This window comes from Apium graveolens, chromosome 4 (assembly GCF_009905375.1).
Source record: "Apium graveolens cultivar Ventura chromosome 4, ASM990537v1, whole genome shotgun sequence".
In the NCBI taxonomy this organism is placed as follows: Eukaryota; Viridiplantae; Streptophyta; class Magnoliopsida; order Apiales; family Apiaceae; genus Apium; species Apium graveolens.
Genome location: NC_133650.1, coordinates 36,981,145 through 37,004,038, shown reverse-complemented (window position 1 = coordinate 37,004,038; position 22,894 = coordinate 36,981,145). Strand labels below are relative to the sequence as shown.

At 36.9% G+C, this 22,894-nt stretch overlaps 1 non-coding gene and 1 pseudogene across 1 annotated transcript; both read left to right on the top strand.

The window, feature by feature from the left end:
• Positions 1 to 22,894, top strand: part of LOC141718494 (L-Ala-D/L-amino acid epimerase-like) — a 53,994-nt pseudogene that overhangs the window by 10,387 nt on the left and 20,713 nt on the right.
• LOC141722019 (small nucleolar RNA R71) lies at positions 19,598 to 19,702 on the top strand. The gene has a single exon (XR_012575056.1). It is a non-coding gene; the product is annotated as a small nucleolar RNA R71 (small nucleolar RNA).

Here is a 22,894-nt window from a genome sequence, read left to right as displayed (position 1 = left end):
CCAATTATATTAAGACCCTATATGTCTATAGAATTTGACAACATAACGGTTTAAGCACAAGTTATCTATCTTGATTATATAGGGCAAGTAAGATGGTTAAAATTACCTACGAATCATGCATGACAAATACATGAACCTATGCTAGCATGGCAAGTTCTAAATCCTTAAATTCACTTTCGCTTCATTAAGAATTAACACACTATCTTATAAGTTCGCGACACTCATAAGACGAATATGCACAACCATTACTAGGATATCATACAATCACCACATACTAAGGTATCAAAATAATTTAACTAAAGAAATTCTTAAGTAAATCCGCTAGAACCCCACGATAACAATTAGCCCATAATCAGACTCATCATCAACGTGGGTTCCGGTGAAATCATGATATATAAAATGTAGTCTTTATACGAATAATTAAACTAAGTACGAACAAGAGTATAGGTTCAGCAAAACAGGAAACAAGCATCCAAATTACAACTCAAAACAAAGATTCACAAGAATAAACTAGATCGTCTTCGTCTTTGTTGAATTGTGCTAAAGGTCTCTTGTCTTCTTCTCCTTGAGCTCTAGTAAGTCTCTTTATTAAAACGACCTAATATGAATATATATAGCAGCCCTCAACAAGCTGGAAGCCTTCCCTTTTAGAATTGTATTAGAAACAGGATTCTTGAATGTGGCATCGACGCAACCGCGCGCTATCAGAACGCGGGCGCGCTGTATTTCTGGAACCCCGGCGCGGCCGCACGCTATCACAGCGCGGGCGCGCCGTCCTTCTGGGAAAAACTCAGATTTTTTTTTAAATCTTGCTGCTTCGAGCCGGCTTTCCAGAACTTTTATTCCAACACCACTTGGACACCAAATTAGCACAAAAACAAGGCTAATTCACCTGATTACCTGAATAATGCCTGAAATGCAAAAACACTAGAAAACACATTAAAACACTTAACAACTTGAGTACAAATGCATCAATTCAAAGCTTATTAGAGCATAAATAAGTGTCATAAATGCCACTCAATATACCTCCAAACTTGAATCGATGCTTGTCCTCAAGCATAAACAGACTCAAATAACAAGAAACAAAAATGTATGAATGCAACTATATGAATGCAACGATCCCAAGAGAATAACTCAACCAATCAACAAGCAACATATCAACAAATGCAGTTACTCGCATGAAGATCAATCAAATCATATAAATCAACTTATAAACTAGAGACGTGCGTGTGTGAAGATGCTTACAGATATACTATCGCAACTAGATCAATAATCATGACTCACTACTCATCAAGGCAATCGCAAGGTTATAAATAAAATAAAAAGCTAGACTCAAAATAACTTATAACACTTCAATTCTTATATTGGAGTTTTATACAGATTCATGCTTTTATTCACAACAAAACAACACAAGTATGCTTATTTGATCGTGCAATGAGTGAGGTCCACAAAAGACTTATATAATAGCACCCATGTAGTGAGCGTTAGGTTAGCGGATCCCAGACCATAAAAGCCTTAGGTCACTAGGCACAAAGTCCCCTAAAAACTTAATAACTCGAGTACTAAAGAGCCCACTCGTGATCAATTATACATAACACTTATTCTTTTTTTTTTCTTTTTTTTTTCTTTTTTTTTCTTTTCACAATTTCTGAATGAGTGCGTTTCGCTCCATCTCATCCAATCCTAGACTACTCATAAAAATATGAGTCGGATACTAGCCATTTGACACCTAGCCACACAACTAGCAATAAAATCCAATTTCTCCAATGTTTAAATATCCATGTCTTTTATTATTAAGAGAATACCCTAAATTCTATATATAAACAAACGATTAAACCTCGACAAATCAACAAACCATGATCATGATCTAGCACTCTAGAAACCTATAAGACTTAGTGAAATACAAGTGTCTCTAGCATGCAAATCAATTTAATATGACTTAATATCTCTAAAGACGACATCACTATACTAGCATCAATATCGCAAGTCAATCGGAAAAATTATCTAAGGGATCATGTTATAATGTAAATGCATGAAACTACATGAACAAAATATCATAAAATTACCAAAATAAAAAACTACATGGCAAAATATGCAACTATATGAACTAAACTATCATGAACATGCAACTATATGAGACTCACACAAACATATTCCTTCAACTACTACCCCCAAACTTAAAATATTCATTATCCTCAGTAAAGGTAATCAGTAAGGAATCAGGCATACCTACTCTGAATCAGAATCCTCACCCTCAAGGGGTGGAGTGTCAGGCGTGTTAGGAGGCGGATACATAGAGTCTTCACCAAATTTTGGCCACTGAATGTCAACTATGGTGGCTCTAAATGCAGTCCCAAGTGCCTGGGTGAGATCTTGTGCAAAATGACTATGGATGCCGTGCATCACATCTATCCTCCTCGCAAGACACCTATATTGCGTCGAACTCAAACCAGCTCCCATCTCTGTTCCGGCTGCCTCCTGCTGCTGCTGCAATGGTCCTCCTTCATCTTCTAACTGAGATCTCCATGCAGTCCTGCTCGCCTAACTAGCAGCTGGCCTCTTACCAGGTAGGTGGTCAAAAGAATACCCAAGCCCCTTCAGATCGGGCTTGCCTCCATCCCATTCCTGCATCGTAGCCAAAGTAGTGCTATCGATCGGAGCACTCGAAATTTGCAACTGCCCATGTGTGAGCCAATGCACACCAACTGCCACACACAGCTTTGTCACCATGGACGCATACAGAATAGACCCCGTAGTGCTCCCCCTCAAGAACTTCAGAATCCCCTATTCATGCCGAACGCGGGGAACGTAGAATACTCGGTGTTAGATATATTTGAGATGTCATGTATAATATGATTTATGTTTAGTTTTCAGATCTTAACAACAGGACATATCAGGACTTACTGAAATCAGAACTTACTGAAGTCAGAGCTTAATATCAGAACTTAAGGTGTCAGAAGATACATATCATAATTTAAGTGCAGGAAGCCTTTTAGATAAGGAATGCGGCTGATTTAAAGGAGAAGATCGAGACTAAAACAAAAGATGATATGCATGAAAAAAATTAGAAGACTGGAAGACTTGTAGAAGATATCTAATTGATATATTTTTGGAGACAGAATTATATTCAATATCAGTTAGAATATATCTTGTAACTGTGTACTATATAAACACAGACTTAGGGTTTACACTATATGTGTTATCATTATAGAGAAGATTATACATTGTAACCTAGCAGCTCTTAGTGATATTTGTTCATCACTGAGAGAGAACAACAGTTTATATTGTAACAGAGTTTATTAAATATACTTGATCTTTGTTACATACTTGTGTTGAAATCGATTTGATTGTATTAACACTGAATTCAACCCCCTTCTACAGTGTTGTGTGACCTAACAATTGGTATCAGAGCTTTTCTGTTAACACATATACAGTAAAGATCCAAACAATCATGTCTGAAGAAACACAAACCCCAACTAAGCCCACCAAAACTCAAGAAACTCAAAACACTCAAACCCATAGTCGATATGAGACTATTGGGGTTCCATACTGAGACCTTCTGAGTATCCCATATGGAAAGTGAAGATGGCTATGTTTCTGGAAGCTACAGATCCAGAATACTTTGATAGGATTAATGAAGGACCATATAAGCCTACCAAACTCTCAGTTGCAGTTGCAGATCAACCAGCAAAGTCCATACCAAAGGAGAAAGGTGATTACACAGCTGAAGACATCTCATCTATTGCCAAGGACACAAGGGTAAGGCATTTGCTGCATAGTGCCATTGATAATGTCATGTCAAATAGGCTAATTCATTGCAAGACTGCAAATGAGATATGGGATGCTTTGGAGACAAGATGCCAGGGAACTGATGCAATCAAAAAGAACAGGAGGACTATACCCACTCAAAAGTATGAGCACTTTGACTCAAAAGCTGATGAGTCATTAACTGACTTATATGACAGGTTTGTCAAACTCTTGAATGATCTGTCACTGGTGGACAAGGAATATGATCTTCAAGATTCAAATCTAAAATTCCTTTTAGCTCTTCCTGAAAATCGGGATTTAAAGTCTACTACCATAAGAGACAACTATGACCTTACTGAAACTACTCTTGATGAAATTTATGGTATGCTCTAGACTTATGAACTTGAGATGGATCAAAGGAACAAGAGGCATGGAAGAAAGTCAAGGACAGTTGCTCTTAAAACTGAGGAGGAATCTCCTAAAGTGGTTGCCTCAAACAGGGGCAAAGGAAAGGCTCTCATCATAAAGTCTGATTCAGAGTCATCAAATTTTGATGATGATGATCCAGAAACTGAAAGTTTATCTAAAGTTGATGTTGATGAAGAGATGATGCAACTATGTGCTCTTATGGTAAAGGGTATCACAAAGATAGCCTACAAGAAATTCAGAAAGGGAAAGAAGTTTTTCAGGAAAGGTGGAAGTTCTGATAAGAAAGGATTCAGAAAGTCTGAAGGCAAAGGGGGAAAGTCTAATAGAGGAGACAACTCAAATGTCAAATGCTACAATTATGGTGAAAGAGGCCACACATCTCCTGACTGTAAGAAAGGAAAAAGTGACAAAGGCAAGGCACTTGTCACAAAGAAGAAAAGTTGGACAGACACTTCAGATTCCGAACATAAGGTGAACTATGCCTTGATGGCAAATGCTGATAGCAGTACTGAAACTGCTGAATTGAAAGTACCTCAAACAACTTATGCTTTTCATACTGATGATATTACTGAGTTGAGATTATAACTTAAAACCATGTTCATTAGTTATAGAGATCAGACTTTAACATGTGAAAGATTAATATGTGAAAATCTTGCTTTTAAAAATAGGAATGACTATTTAGAAAAGGAGTTAGTTTTTCTTCATCAAACTAAGAAAGAAGGAGATAATGCTTGGTATGTTAGAGATGAAGTGTTAAAATTGAATGAATCTCTAAAGGCTGACTTAGAAAAGGAAAAATAGATTATCAGAACTTGGACTAACTCTGGCAGAACAACTCAGAATTTACTAAGTTATGGAAACTGGAAAGAGGCTTAGGTTATGGAGATGATAAAAGTGAGAAAGGAACTGTGGAAATTGAGCCAATTGTTGTTAAACAGACTGCTAAGCCAAAGGTAAATCCTGTTAAGTTTGTAGCAAAAACTGTAAAGTCTGATTCTGAAAAGATGTAAGAGTCTAGGACAGAAGTTAAAGAAGAGTCAACTTCTGATAAACAGGATAAACCAGTTGAAGTAAACATAGGCTTAATGACAAAGAAGCAGCTTAAGCATAAGCTGAAAGAGATTAGAAATGTGAACAAGGTAAAGGAAGCTAGGAAAAATAGGAATGGAAAGGAAGGTGTGAATAAAAGCAATAATTATAGGCCTGTTCCTAATGCTCCTAGAAAGAAATATTATAACTATGGAAACTCTAACCATCTTGCTTCTTTTTGCAGGTTAAATAAAGATATAAACTCTTTACCTCCTAGATCAGGAGCTAAGAGTTAGTATTTTAGGTTTAAGCCAAAAAATCCTTGTTTTCATTGTGGTAGGTTATGGCATTCTATTTATACTTGTAAGGAATATCATAGTCTGTACTATGATTATTATCAAATAAAACCTTCTTTGAAGAAAGTTAGTTTAATTTCTTCTAGTATAAAGTCTGATGCAAAGTCCGATATAAATTCTGATAAACAGCATGTTAGCATAAACTCTGAAATTAAATCCGCTGCAAATGCTAACAAACTTAAAACGGCCAAAGGATCCAAGCAAGTCTGGGTCCTTAAAACTAACCAATAGTGGTCTTTGTGATTGCAGGGCAACAAGAAAAATATCCTAGTGCTGGATAGTGGATGTTCAGGAAATATGACTGGAAATAAAGCCCTGCTATTAGACTTTATGGAGAAAGCTGGCGCAAGAGTTTCTTATGGAGATGGCAACATGGGAATAACTCTGGGATATGGAAATATCAATCTTGGGAATGCCATCATTGAATCAGTAGCTCTTGTCTCAGGACTTAAACACAATCTGCTAAGTGTGAGTCAAATCTGTGACAGAGGTTATCATGTGGATTTCTTTGAAGAATACTGTGAAGTTGTAAGCAATTCTACAGGAAATGAGGTTCTGAAAGGTTACAGGCATGATAACATTTATGAAGCCATACTTTCAACAAGTTTTGATGGTTCTGCAATCTGTCTGTTGAGTAGGCATCAATTGAAGAAAGCTGGAATTGGCACAAAAGACTCTCTCATTTAAATTTCAACAATAAAAATAAGCTAGTAAAGAAAGATCTTGTGAGAGGACTGCCAATATCAGTATTTGCTCCTGATGGCCTTTGTGATTCATGTCAAAAGGCAAAACAAAGAAAATCTTCATTCAAGAGCAAAACTGAATCTTCAATTCTTGAGCCTTATCACCTACTGCATGTTGATCTATTTGGTCCAGTCAATGTCATGTCTATTGCAAAGAAGAAATACGCTATGGTCATAGTGGATGAGTTCATAAGGTACACTTGGGTGTATTTCTTGCACAAGAAGAATGAGACTGCATCTACTCTAACTGATCATGTCAAACAGCTGGATAAATTGATCAAAGATTCTGTCAAAATTATAAGAAGTAATAATGGCACTGAGTTTAAGAATTCAATAATAGAATAGTTCTGCAAAGAGCATAGAATTAAGCAGGAATTTTCTGCACCTGGAACTCCACAGCAAAATGGAGTTGTAGAAAGAAAGAACAGGACTCTCATTGAAGCTGCATGAACTATGTTTGATGAAGCAAAGCTACCAACCTACTTTTGGGCTGAAGCTGTGCAGACTGCTTGTTTTATACAGAATGCTACACTCATAAACAAGCATGGAAAAACACCATATGAGATGGTGAAGAGAAATAAGCCAAATCTGAAATACTTTCATGTATTTGGTTGCAAGTGTTTTGTTCTTAAGACTCATCCTGAACAGCTGCCAAAATTTGATTTAAAAGTTGATGAAGGAATTTTTGTTGGATATCCACTTTCCACAAAAGCCTTCAGAGTCTACAATTTAAGAACAAGGATTTTCATGGAATCTATCAATGTATCTTTTGATGATAAGAAGATTACTGGACTTGAAGATTTCAATGATCATGATCAGCTGAGATTTGAAAATGAAGATTTAAATTCTGATTATGTAAATTCTGATGACTTAAATCCTGATCCTGTAAGTTCTGACGGGTTAAGTTCTGATGTCATTAAAACTGTGGTAACTACTCCAAGGGAAAATGCACCTGTCCAGGGGGAGCAAGCTGAAGATCCTACCTCCACTCAAGACACTCAAGAAGCATCAGAACCTATCACTGGCTCTTCAAGTTCTGATTCATCAAGTTCTGATGAGCCAAATTCTGATAATTCTGAAAACTCTGATTCTTCAAATCCTGAAGGTTCCAACTCAAATTCTGAAGTCTCGGAGAGCATAACTACAGGGGGAGCATCAGAAAATGCTGATGGAGACAGCATGGATCATGGGGGAGGATCCAGTTCTAGAGAACAACTTCCATCTGCAAGGAAGTGGACTAAGGCACATGCACCTAACTTAATAATTGGAGATCCTGAAGCAGGTGTCAGAACTAGAACATCAACATCAAATGAATGTCTCTATCATTCTTTTCTATCTCAGACTGAAACAAAGAAAGTGGAAGAAGCTCTTCAAGATTCTGATTGGGTACAAGCAATGTAGGAAGAGTTAAATGAATTTGAAAGAAATAAAGTCTGGACCCTAGTGCCAAGACCAAAGAACAGATCAATTATTGGCACAAAATGGGTGTTTAGAAACAAAACTGACAGTGATGGCATAATTACAAGAAACAAAGCAGGGTTGTTTGCTAAAGGCTACTCTCAACAGGAGGCTATTGATTATGATGAAACATTTGCACCAGTTGCTAGATTGGAAGCCATAAAATCTTTTTGGCTTATGTTGCTCACAAAAAGTTCAAAGTCTTTCAAATGGATGCGAAAAGTGCTTTTCTCAATGGAGAATTTGAAGAAGAGGTATCTGTTGAACAACCTTCAGGATTTGTAGATCCAAAATTTCCTAATCATGTCTACAGACTTGACAAAGCACTTTATGGCCTTAAGCAAGCTTCAAGAGCATGGTATGAGACTTTAGCTCAATTCCTTCTGGAAAGTGGATTTAACAGAGGTACAATTGATAAAACACTGTTCTATCTCAACCATGGAAAAGACTTACTTTTGGTACAAATATATTATATTTGGTTCTACAAATGCCAAACTCTGTGAAAGGTTTGCAAAGCTAATGCAGTCAAGATATCAAATGAGTATGATGGGAGAACTTAGTTATTTTCTGGGACTTCAAGTCAAGCAAAATGAAGAAAGTACTTTCATAAATCAATCCAAGTACACCAGAAATTTACTCAAGAAATTTGGAATGCAAGACAGTTCAACTGCATCCACTCCCATGGCCACTACAACCAAGTTAGATAAAGATACTGGTTCATTAGTAGATATTACTAACTACAGAGGTATGATTGGCTCTTTACTTTATTTAACTGCAAGTAGACCTGATATCATGTATGATACCTATCTTTGTGCAAGCTTTCAGGCTGATCCAAGAGAACCTCATCTAATAGATGTGAAAAGAATTTTCAAGTACCTCAATGGTACAGCTGATCTAGGATTGTGGTATCCTAGAGAATCAGATTTTAAGCTAATAGGTTAGTCAAATACAGATTTTGCAGGATGCAAAATAGACAGGTAAAGCACTAGTGGAAGTTGCCAATTTTTTGGAGGCATATTGGTTTCTTGGTTTAGCAAGAAACAGAAATCAATTTCCACATCAACTGCAGAAGCAGAATATATTGTTACAGGAAGCTGTTGTGCACAGATTTTTTGGATGAAGAATCAGTTTCTGGACTATGGGTTAGAATTTTCTAAAATACTATTTACTGTGATAATCAAAGTGCAATTGCTATGACTGGTAATCCAGTTCAACACTCAATGACAAAGCACATCAGCATTAGGTACCATTTCATAAGGGAACATGTGATGGAAGGTACAATGGAATTGCATTTTGTTCCAACAGATCAACAACTAGCAGATATCTTCACAAAACCACTATGTGAAGCTACTTTTACAAGACTAGTAAATGAACTTGGAATGGCTTCAGGTTCTTTCTCTAAATCTGCTTAGTTTTTATTCTCATGCATCAGACTTTATGATCAGTGTTTACAGATTGTCTTATCTTCATGTAATATGTGCTTAAATTGTAATACATTAAATACTGATTGTTATCTGATGTGGATCTATATACCCTGATAGTGTTTTGAATGTTTTATAACTATTTAATCCAATGAGGATAACTGTGCTAGATGCTGACCTAGTAGTCTTTAACATACTAGAAATCCCATATTTGAATTAGTTGTTTATGTGAAAATTCATTAACACAAGCAAATTCAGATGTTGAGCTTAGTCAAATTTACTTTGTGTATCTTATTACTAGGTCAGAAACTAGATTCTTGCTTCTTATCTGTCAAATTATGATGTCAGTAAATCTTAAGGATGAACCACATGCTTGATAAGCCTCACTTATCTAAAGAAAAGAAAAGAAAATTGAAGTCAGGTACTCCTTTGAGATCTAGAGTAAATATGTGGAAGGGAAGACCCAAGTGCATTGCTGGTATTAAGTAATATGCATTAAAAAAGAAAATAAATTTTTCTTGGTGACTTTTCACATTCTCTAATTACGGGAGAAATACTCTGATAATAGCATAATTTCTGATAGCAGTTGTGACTCACTTACACTGAGAAGCCACTGTAAAAAGGAATTTCAAAAGATGCATAAAATGAGCACAAACAGTTGAGGTGAATTCTTGCATAAATTTATTCTATAGTAGACTTCATTATTAATAACAGATTTTAAGCACTTTTCTTAGTTATGACTTCTTTCTAAGATGTACTGAAGTTTATCATACTTTAATCTTTATCTGATATTTTGCTAATGCACACACCATCACTCCATCTGAATGATGAAAATTACTGTGGTGATTAAGTTATTTTAGACAAACAGTTAAGTGTCATATGCATAAATTCTGAGGACAAGTTTTGATGGAAGTTCTGATGATTAAACTCTGAAGATACAAGTCAGTATTTGTATGAAGAATCACAGATACAAAATTCACTTTTTGAGTACAGAAGCCATGTTCTGATTAACGTTAAAATCTGATAATTGTCAAGTTCTGATATTAAATCCTGATGCAAACTCTGATGCTTACGTGGCATTATTTATTTCCTTGACTTATTTTTGGTAAATACTGTAACAGTCATATTTTATCAGAATATAATTAGGTGAGATAAAAATAGTCATAATCATTTAGTAAGTGGGAAGCGTGTTTTCCTTGAAACACTGCATGTGCACATTTATTACTGCTTATTACTCGTTCCCACTAATAATGTTTTGACTAATGATATGCTGCCAGGTGTCTAAAGTCTGTTCTACTTCAATCATAACAATTGTCAAAAAGAGATTATATATATGGGAGTTAAAAGATTTTATAATCTTTTACCTACTTTTCTTTCTTTAATCTCTCTTATTCTCTCTCTCACTAATATTCTCTGAAGCTATTTTCTTACAGGCCTTTTAACAAACACCTTGTGTACATTCTATTCTCTCACTTATTTCTTACAGAAATGGCACCAAAAGACATTGTTTTCAATGGAGCTAAGTTTGATACTAACAACTACTTAGCTATACTCCGCAAGGATGAAGCCCCATCAGATCTTCATTTCATTCAGGACTTCCTTGCTAACAGCGATATTGGGTATGCACTGTCCCAACCTCAATCTCTCTCAAGAACTTAAGTGCTGGAGTTTTGGAGGAGTGGTGTGTATGATGATGGTGAAGCAAATGGGTCCCCTAGTATTATTTTCACAACAGGGGAGGATGAACATACAGTGACTATGGCTACAGTTCGCCAAGCGCTACAATTGCCAGAAAATTGCACTTATTCAACAGTTGAGGGGCCATATCTTCAACAGCTAATGGCCAATCTGGGCTATGAGAAGAATTTGTCAAAGCTTGGGCAGTTGAAGAGACCCTACATCAGGAGGGAATGGAGTTTCTTCTTTAACTACATCACCAGAACCTTTGCAAACAAATGTTCAAACTTTGATGCAATTTCTATCCTAAGTTAGCAAATTGGGTATGCTCTGATTACTCAATCTCATTTTGATTATGCTACTGTTGTACTAGGATTCATAGGGGATAGGATGACAGAAGTTAGAAATACTGTATATTTGGCTAGATTATGTCAACTTATTTACAGCTTTTGTAACTCTGATGCACCCCAACTAGCAAGTGAGTTGATTTCACCATTTAAACTTGCTAAGAGAGCATTTACTGACTTATTATCTACTAATAATAAGAAAACTGTTCTAAGACCCCTCCAAATTCCACAATCAGTCAAACAGTTTTTAGTAAACTCTGACCCAGCCACATACACTGCTAAATATCCTGATGTACAACCAACCCAACCTTCATCAGCACCTCCAACCACTACACAACCAACCACCTCTCAACTTCAACTAACTCAACCTACCATCAGAACATACTTCCAACCAGCTCAATCCTCACAACAACAACCATCAGCACCTACCATCAGACCTTAATCTTCCAGGCCTAAGAGGGCAAAGTTTGTTCCTCAACCTCCACCAAAGAGAAGGAAGATGATTCTAAGGGATGAGTCAGATGATGAAGAAGCACAGGTTCATGCATCAGAACTTATGCCTGAAGAAGCTGAAGGGTCAACCCATCAGAATTTAGATGAAGCTGCGGGTTCAGGTAATTTGAAGTGGGAAACTGTAAGTTCTGATGCAGATGAAGCAACTCCTTCACTATCAAGGAGATTAAAGAAAATGAGGGCATGAAGGCACATGGCTAAGCCTCCATCTGATGATACTACTGAAGCTGAGGAAGGGGATCAGGAATCTCTGATCTCAAAGCCAATTGTAATTGAATCTTTGCCATCTCCAGCTCAAGCTAAAGACACTGCTAATGATACAGTGATCACTCCTACTGTCTCTCCAGTCAGAGAAACAATAATTGAAGATTTAGGATTAAGTCCTGAAATTGACCATCAAATGCTGATTATTCCTACTGTTTTATTTCTGGAAGCTCCAACCACAGCAGCTCAGCCATCTACAGTCAATTCTCCTATTCTACAGGCTGAGATACCAACAACTAATATTCTGATGATCAGAATTTAGATGAAGTTGTTCCAGAATCTCCAGTTTCATCACATACTCTTGTACTGTCAGAGGATAATGATTCTTCTTCTATTTCTGAAGACAATGTTTCAGTACATACTCCAGCTCCTATTATTGGAAAGGAGGCATTGATCCAAAAATTTGTTGAACAGGATGCACCTATTCCTTGGGAAGTTACTCACAGAGGTGTGGAGTGGACCAAGAAGTGGAATGAAACTGATTTTATTCCAAACTCCAAAGTACTGACAGACCATATTGGAAAAGCTGATGAGTTTCTCACAAATTCTGATTTCAAGACACAACTCAAAGTCACAGCTCTGTCTACCAAAAATCTTCAAGGTCTACACTCTCAAACTCATGCTAAGGTTGATAAACTTCTTGATTCAGCTGAAAAGCTAGATATGACTCTCAAGTTAGATAAGTCAAGACTTATCATACCTATACATGAGAAGGTTGAAGCAATTGAAAAAGCTCAAGAGAAGCAACAGGCCCAAATTTCTGAGGTCTTACAGAATCAAGCCTCTCAAAAAGCTCAATTGGATGAAATCCAATCTTCAGTTGAACTTCTTCTCTCTCTCCTACTACCTGATGATGCCAAAAAGGGGAGAAGGTAAGTAAGTCCAAATGCTCAATCACTCAGATACTGAAGAAGAAGGATGACAAAGGTGATGACCAGGGAAACTCTGATAAGAGCAGAGGTCAAGGTCAAGGTCAGAGCAGCAAGGTTTCTTCTAGGAAACTAATTACTGATGCAAGCAAATCTTTTACTCAAAAGAAGACAAGTTCTGAAGCTGCTCAAACTCAAAATCTGATAACAAGTGCTGATAATCAAAATCTGATATCAAGTTCTGATGAGCAAAGTCTGATGATAAAGCCTGATGTTCTGATTCAAGGTGGAAGTCAAGACTCTCAGAAGTTTCTGCAAACTCTGAAGCTCAAGGGAAAGCAGACTACTGTCTACTACAAGGATCCCAATATGCATACACTTGATGAAGAGATTGCTAGAAGATTATTTCTAAAACATAATCCTGGAATGGATTTAGAAAATCTCAAGGAGGAAGAAGCTAAATTTAAAGTTGAAAAGACAAATCTAAAGCCAAAAGCTTCTGTTGCAAAGAAACCTCCAAGGCCTAAGCAAAAAGGCATTGTGATCAAGGAGAAGTCAAATACTGAGGCATCAAAGCCCAATACAAGATCACAAACTGAGATTGATCCCAAAGATAAAGGAAAGGGAAAAGTTAATGAACCAATAAAGCCACAGGAGATGAAAATTCCTCTGAAAAGAAGGAAGATTTCTGAAAAATCCAAGACAACCTCTGACAGAGCTCAAGTTGTTCAAAGTGAAGAACTACAAGCTACAACAAAAACAGCAAGTTCTGATAAAGTCATCAAGACATCAATCTCTGACATAGCTCAAGTTGATTTAGACAAGATGAAAGTAGCTGATAAAAAGAAACTTCTATGGAAAAATGTCAAACCATCAGATCCAAAGAAAAGCCAATTGCTGTCTGATTTCATGACTATTGTGTTAAATGCTAGAGAACCAAGAGACAGGGCTAGACTAGGTTCTGATGAAGCTAAAATCAGGACAGGAGTTGAAGTTTCTACTAGAGATCCATTTTTGCTAACTGGCAAACCTCTTGAAGATGTTACACAGAAACACCTTGATAAGGTTATCTCTGTTTAAGTGGTACTGGATGTCATGACAAGCACAATGTCAAGGAAAATCTGATTCTATTTCTTGAAGATGGAAGGACATATCAAATGTCAGAATCAGATGTGCTGAACAAATCCTTGAAAGAACTTCAATTCTTTCATTATCTTTTAGAGATAAAGTCTGATATTACCAGAAGATGGTCAAAGTTCATAATGAAGACCATAGGAGATAAAGCTAGAATTTCTGGTTCAAGGGTTACAGAATTCATTCCAAACATAATTGAAGATGATGGAAGTGAAATTCCAATGAAGAAGGATTCTGCTAAACTTGAAGTGATATTGAAAGAGAAATGTCTATGCTACAATGAAGATTCTTATCATCCAAAGGTAATAAGACTGGGTGATGGTTTAGAAAGAAACCATATTTCTGCTCTAAGAACTGCAATCTACCAGATTGGAAGTCAAGATGAAGAGATGAAATAAGTCAAGACTACAATAGCTCAAGTCCTGAGGAATAAAGAAGAAAAGTTGATATCAAACTTTGTCAAGAATCATTTTGGATTAAGATTGACTCAGTGAGATTGGTAAAAGCTACAAGGACTGTAAGTCGTAGTTAGTTATCTAGTTAAACTCTTATTTACATTTGTACTTAAATGTTTTTGACATCATCAAATCTATTAACTTGTATATTTTGCATAATTTACAAGTTGGGGGAGATTGTTAGATATATTTGAGATGTCATGTCTAATATGATTTGTGTTTAGTTTTCGGAACTTTACAACAGGACATATCAGGACTTACTGAAATCAGAACTTACTGAAGTCAGAGCTTAATATCAGAACTTAAGGTGTCAGAAGATACATATCAGAACTTAAGTGCGGGAAGACTTTCAGATAAGGAATGTGGCTGATTTACAGGAGAAGATTGAGACTAAAACAAAAGAAGATATGCATGAAAAGAGTTAGAAGACTGGAAGCGCTTCTTTAACATCGCTAGCTCGACGTAGAATCTTGAGATCAGGTGGACAAATAAATGGCACTAACCACCTCGCAGGTTTCTGTGTCACCCAACCGATTGACCATTTACCTTGAATGCTTGGCCCAAATCATTCTCAAAAATTTCCACCGCACCATGTGGAAACACCATTTTGATTATGAAGGACCCTGACCATCTTGACTTTAACTTTCCAGGAAAAAGACGGAGACGAGAGTTAAATAAAAGAACTTGTTGCCCTGGAACAAATTTCTTGAGCACTAGACCCCGATCGTGCCACCTCTTGACTTTCTCTTTATATATCTTGTTGTTCTCATAAGCTTGAAGTCGAAATTCGTCAAGTTCATTCAACTGAAGCATCCTCTTCTTTCCAGCTGCATCCAAGTCCAGATTCAATTTCTTCAAAGCCTAATATGCTTTATGCTCGAGCTCCACAGGAAAATGACACCCCTTACCATACACCAACTGAAATGAAGACATTCCCAATGGAGTCTTATATGTTGTTCTATATGCCCAAACAGCTTCATCAAGTTTCAAAGACCAATCCTTCCTTGATGGACATACCACTTTCTCCAAAATGTGCTTCATCTCTCTGTTAGATACCTTAGCTTGACCATTTGTCTGAGGATGATAAGCCGTAGCAATGCGATGATTTATATTATACCTTTTTATCATTAAAGTGAACTTGCGATTGAAAAAATGCGACCCCTCATCACTGATTATGACTCTTAGTGTTCCAAACCTTGTGAATATTTGTTTGTGAAGAAAATTAAGCATCACTTTTGCATCGTTTGTTGGTAATTCCTTAACTTCAACCCATTTCGACACATAATCAACCGCCAACAAGATATACTGATTGTTACAAGATGAGACAAATGGCCCCATGAATTCAATTCCCCAAACATCAAAGACCTCAACCTCGAGAAGCACATTAAGAGGCATCCCATCCCTCTTAGACATATTACCCACAGGTTGACATCGATCACATTTTAAAACGAACTGATGAGCATCTTTAAATAATGTTGGCGAAAAGAATCCTGCTTGAAGAACACGAGCTGCTGTCTTTTCTCCACTATAATGTCCTCTATAAGCCATTGAGTGGTAATATTGTAAGATTCCCCCCGTTTCGCTGTAAGAAATACATCTCCTGATGATTTGGTCAGCTCCTTGGTGAAAAAGAAATGGCTCATCCCACATATACCATTTCACTTCATGAAGAAACTTCTTCCTTTGAGCATAAGATAAGTCGGGAGGCATGATATTACTCACAAGGTAGTTCACAATGTCTGCAAACCATGGCTCTTCTTCTTGCACTCCAAACAGCTGCTCATCGGGAAAAGACTCATTTATCAATGTCTTATCCAATGAAGTAGCATTAGGATTCTCTAAACGCAAGAGATAATCAGCAACTTGATTTTCAGTTCCTTTTCTGTCCTTGATCTCTAGTTCAAATTCTTGGAGCAAAAGAACCCATTGAATCAATCTAGGCTTCGAGTCCTTCTTTAAGACGAGATATCGAATGGAAGCGTGATCACTGAAAACTATCCCCTTAGTCCCAAGTAGATAAGAACGAAATTTCTCAAAACTATAGGCAATAGCTAAAAGTTCTTTCTCCATAGTAGTGTAATTCAGTTTAGCACCATTTAGAGTCTTACTAGCATAGTAGACCACATGAAATATGTTGTTCTTTCTCTGCCCAAGAACTTCTCCAACTACGTAGTCACTTGCATCACACATCATCTCAAACGGCTCATTCCAATCAGGTACAGTTATGACAGGTGCCGTGATTAAACTCTTCTTCAATGTCTTAAAAGCTGCAAGGCACTCGTCATCAAATTTAAAAGGAATATCTTTCTCTAACAGACTGTACAAAGGCTTTGAAATTTTTGAGAAATCTTTGATGAAACGCCTGTAGAAACCCACATGACCAAGAAAACTATGAATTTCCTTAACAGAAATTGGTGGGGGAAGATTCTCAATGACCCCCACCTTGGCCTTGTCCACCTTTAGGCCTTTATTAGAAACCTTGTGCCCGAGAATAATGCCCTGATGCACCATAAAATGACATTTCTCCCAATTGAAAACCAGATTAGTCTCAACACACCCCTTGAGAACGTGTCCCAGATTCTGCAAGCATTCATGAAAAGAATCGCCAAAGATTGAGAAGTCGTCCATGAACACCTCCACATTCTGGCCAATTATGTCAGAAAAGATGGCCATCATACATCTCTAAAATATGGATGGTGCACCACATAGACCAAAAGAAACTCGTCTGAAGGCAAAAGTACCAAATGGACAAGTGAAGGTAGTCTTCTCCTGATCTTTTGGAGCGATACAAATCAGATTGTAACCCAAATAGCCATCCAGAAGACAGTAATACTCATGACCGGCCAACCTGTCAAGCATATGATCAATGAAGGGAAATGGGAAGTGGTCCTTCCTAGTGGCTTTGTTTAGCTTCCGATAGTCCATTTAGACTCTCCACCCCATGACTGTCCTTGTCGGAATAAGCTCCTTCTTCTCATTTGCTACCACAGTAATTCCACCTTTCTTTGGTACACATTGAACCGGGCTTACCCATAAACTGTCAGAGATAGGATAGATGATCCCTGCATCTAGCCACTTCAGAATTTCCTTCTTCACTACTTCCTTCATGATAGGATTAAGTCTTCTTTGCTGCTCGACTGTAGGCTTGCTACCTTCCTCTAGCAGAATTTTATGCATACATTAAGAAGGGTTGATCCCCTTGATATCTGCTATAGTCCATCCAATTGTCGATTTGAACTCTCTCAGAATCCTCAAAAGTTTTTCCTCATCATTACCTGAAAGGTCAGATGCAATAATAACAGGTAGAGTAGATGCATCACCTAAAAACGCATACCTCAAATGCTCAGGTAAAGGCTTAAGCTCAAGAGAGGGGGCTTCCTCAATAAAAGGCTTGAGGTGTTTAGGAGCTTTGTTCAATTCCTCCATTCCAAGAGATTCAAAGTCATATCAATCTTCCTCTTCCAGGGAAAAGCATTCAAATACAGCAATTGCTCTTCACCTTCGTCATCTTCACTATCTGAATTCCCCAATAAGGCTTTTTCTAAGGCATTAGACCTTAGCAATTGATCAAGTTTCGATGTGACCACCGCATCGACCAACTCCACTTTTAAGCACTCCTCATTAAAAGTCACATCCTGATCCAGCACTCGCATTATAAGCTCACCCTTCTACACATCTATCAAGGTCCAGCTAGTGGCCAAGAAAGGTTTTCCCAAGATTATGGGAATCTTTTTATCCTCCTCGAAATCAAGAATTACATAATCAGTAAGAAAGATGATTTTATCAACCTTGACGAAGACATCTTCCACAATACCTTGCGGATATATAATAGAACGGTCGGCCAACTGCAAGGTCATTTAAGTTGGTTTAGGATCAGGTAAGTCCAACTGCTTGAAGATTGACAAGGGAATCAGATTGATGCTAGCTCCCAAGTCACATAAGCATCTGTCAAAAGACACTTTTCCAATAGTACATGGAATAGTGAAGCTTCCTGGATCTTTAAGCTTCGGAAGTAACTTCTGCTGCAGCACAGTACTGCATTCCTCCGTGAGAGCGACAGTCTCTAAATCATCTAGCTTCACCTTCTAAGAGAGAATACCTTTCATAAACCTTGCATAACTAGGCATCTACTCGAGAGCCTCGACAAAAGGTATATTGATATGAAGTTTCTTGAACACCTCCAGAAACTTCTCAAATTGCTTTTCCAGCTTTTTCTTCTACAACCGCTTAGGAAAAGGTGGTGGAGGATAGATCTGTTTCTCCCCTATATTACCCTCAGGCGGAGTGTGCTCAACAGTAGTCTTCCTTGGTTCCACTTCTTCATCCTGTTGCTTTGCATTTTCTCAGCCCCAGCTTCTTCAGTTAACTCTTGAGTTTGTTCGGGATTCGCAACCTTCCCAAACCTCAAAGTGATTGCCTTTACCTGCTCCTTAGCTTCCCTCTTTCCTGGAACTTCAGTGTCACTAGGCAATGTACCAGGTTGACGATTTAGCAAGGCATTGGCAATTTGCCCTATTTGATTTTCCAAGGTCTTGATAGAAACAACTTGACTCTTGTACATAAGCTTCAACTCGTCTAATTCAAATTTTTCATAGCTTGTTGCAGCTGGAGTTGTTGTCTTGGTGCATACTACGGTTGCTGAAAACCAGAGGGGTTGTACTGCTTAACTGGATACTGCGGAAAAGGTTGTTGAACCGCATTTTGAGCGTTGCTCCAGCTGAAATTAGGATGACTGCGGTTATTAGGATGATAGGTGGATGGCACAGGTTGCTGCGATCGCTGGAAGTTGCTCACAAACTGAGTTGATTCACTAGAAATTGCACACTGATCAGTCTTATGGGTACCAGTAAAAAGCTCATAAACACTAGTGATTTGATTAACTCCATAATTCGCCAATGTGTCTACCTTCATCATCAAAGCCTTAAGTTGGGCAGCGATAGCACTTGCTGCATCCAACTCCAAAATTCCTGCTACTTTTCCCTAAGTCGGTCTCTGAGAAGGATTCTGGTACTCATTAGGAGCCATCAGTTCAATAAGTTCATAAGCTTCATCATAGCTCTTAGCCTACTAGGCTCCTCCTGATGCTGCATCAAGCATGGGTCTAGAAGTAGCACCCAATCCATTGTTGAAATAGTTGATAATCATCCAATTAGGCATGCCATGTGTGGGCACTTCTTAGCATCTCCTTATATCGATCCCAAGCCTCACACAGAGATTCGCCAGTTTGCTGCGCAAACTGGGTAAGAGCATTCCTGATTGCAGCAGTCTTCGCCATGGGGAAGAATTTAGTGAGAAACTTTTGAGCAAGATCTTCCCAAGTGGTGATTATGGCGCCCTCCAAACCCGGGTCAGAAGTTTGGGGTCTACATACACACACCTTATTTATAACCTGCCTATAACAATAATAAAGATAATAATAATATGCAGTGACCCTACTTATCAACTACCACGGATCGCAATAGGTTAAAGTATGCACACAAGCCACACACACACTTTATATTATAATGTCCAAATCCCAACTATTCAAAATTAGAACTGAACATTAAACATTATTACAAACTTTTAAAACTTAAACTATCTCAAAAGCTTCCAGCTAGCTTAACTCGATCAACCTGGACCCCTAGCTCTCGCACTGGATTGGGGATCCTCACTACCAACTGGTTCCTTCTTAACTGGAAAAGAACATAAACAACATCGCATAAATGAGCTAACTAGCTCAACAAGTCACAATGACAAGACTGAGAATAATGATCATCAAGTGAAAAGGGTTATGATATCAAGTGAACAATGAATAATGATTTAGAATTGGATATTATATTTTCTTTTTAAAAACCAAGGTTAGGATGCTGATTAGTTAAGCACTAACCCCGAGCAAGGCACACAGCTCTGCTCTAATTACTGGATCCAAGGCACACATTGGCCTAACTTGACCACGAATCTGGTCCATAATTTTATAAAATAATCCAATTCAAACATAATAACAGAATAAACAATGTAAAGAAATAAACAAAATCATAAGCAACATTGGATATTCAACACTGAAATGGTTTCAGTCTTCATAAAGGATCAATATGTCAATTTCAAAGAATGGCTGTTATGTAATGAAATAATTAGATAACAAAGGAATCAACGTTTCAAGGTTACAAGGATTTGGTCTTTCAAGGCATAAGGTACAATGGTTTGAATATGTAAGAAATTTGATTCCGTGTTTGGCATTTAGTTTGTATGCATTTGTGGAGTAGTATCGTATATCTGTGGTTCGTATTCGGGTATGCAACAATCAATGGTTCATAAAGAATAAGGTTTACGGCTCAAAGATCAATAACTGGAATCTAGGTTTAGGGTTCAGTGCTTTAAAGCACTTGCAATATATAACAAGACTATTAATCAACTATAATATATCTCGAGAAAGTTCAGAACACTTGCCTGATACTAGCTTGATATACTTCACTACCTTTCAATTACAACCGTCTTACTCCTCGACTATCTGCTTTCCTTTCCTAAGCCTTTCCTCTTTTGCTCACATATCATAAGAATCTATCAATACTCAACCCATACGATTCTATTTGATATACACTTCTATCTACCCTTCGTTTTACCCAAATCCGACTAACGGATTGAAAGTTATGCTATAAACAAGTAAACACCGAACATAAAGACCGACAGTCAAACAACAAGTTACATATAACACGTAACAAGTCAAACATTCAATGATATATCATTTATAAAGGAGTCTTGGGTCATAAACAAGCTTTCGGGTATTTAATATGATTTTTAAAACATTTTTCAGAATTAACACGGGTCGTTGGATCCATTTTAAAGCAATAAACAGGGTTCGGTTGGCCACATCTGGGTTCAAAATAATTTTCTAATAATTATCGAGCCTTGAAAATAATTTAAAATAATATTTTAAAGCTCAAAACTATTTTTCAGATTTTTTAAATCATTTTTAAATAATTAAATCTAATTAAATAATTGCTTAAAATTAATTAATAATTAGTTAAATCAATCAATTAATTTTTGAATTAATTGACCAATTAATCAATTAATTATTAACTAAAATTAATTAACTAATTAATTCAGATTTATTTTTGAATTAAAAAATAATTTTTGAAATTAAAATAATAATTTTTGGGATTTTCAGAAATTAAAAATGAATTTTTATAATTAAAATAAATAGAAATATAATTTTTAAACATTTTTAAAACAGGAATCCTATTTCTGCAATTTCCAGAAACTTCAGGGACTAAATTTCACCATCTTCAAAAGTACAGGGACTAAACTGCAATTTTGCAGTTCAGTCGCCGAAAAATTACGGGGATGGCCGGAGAACACGTTCCCGATATCTTCACACCACCAACTCCTCCAGATATGATCTATACATCACCAGGAATCTATTCATGCAATCAAAACACATCAATAACCCCTGAGTTGGCCGGGAAGTTCGCCGATTTCCGGCGAGCTCGGCGTAACTTTAAAAACACAACTCCCTTCGATTCAGGAATCCTCTGTTAACGAGCTATACACCAATCGATTGCAAATTTCATAAGGACCAGAACCCACTTTATTTCAACAGTTAATAACCCCTAGAACAAAAAGCCCTAAATTTCAATTAAGAACATTCATACGGGTTATAAACCCTAATTTTAAAATTCGAAGATTAAACTTAATATTGAACATGTTATTGAACTCCAAATCAGTCATATGACATATGAAAATCATCAGGAAAACAAGCTCTACAACATGCAATCATCAAAGCATTCAAATAATCATCCGAACAAAAATTCATATTTTTAATCAAAATAATTCAAAAATAAATAAAAATATAGAAAATAAACCTTTGATTCTGCAGTTCTGGAACTTGTATAATCCGATAGTACTCTTCAAACCCTTCGTTTTGGTTACTCAAGCTTTCCAAACGGATTTCAATAACACCTCCGAATTGCTGTTTGATTATTGAAAGTTTATATGAATATATAGATTTTCTCTGTAAAATTATATAATTACTGTTTGCAAATAATTTTCGGTACGAAATAAAATACGGTAAAGGCTATTTATAATTACGGAAAATTAGTATCCCGTTGGATCATTCCGGATATAAAATGGTACATTTATTTATAAAAACAGATCCAAACGGTACCGGTTTTCGGGATAATTATCCAAATCAGTACAATTTATACTGCGGTCTTGGTCTCAGCGCCTGGTTACACGTATTACGAGGTGATAATTATAATAGTTTAATAAAAAGATCCCGTTTATCGAAAATACAAGTTTTATTGATTTACCGAAACAAATAATGTATCGAAAATATTACGCCGGGACCCGCGCAGGACAAATCGTACGCCGGATCGAAAAAGTCGAAACATGGAAAATGCTCGGAATATTGCAATTAGGTTTGAAAGGAGTTCTCGGAAGAATTTGGGGTTATAAAAACGTAAAAACGGGTGACATC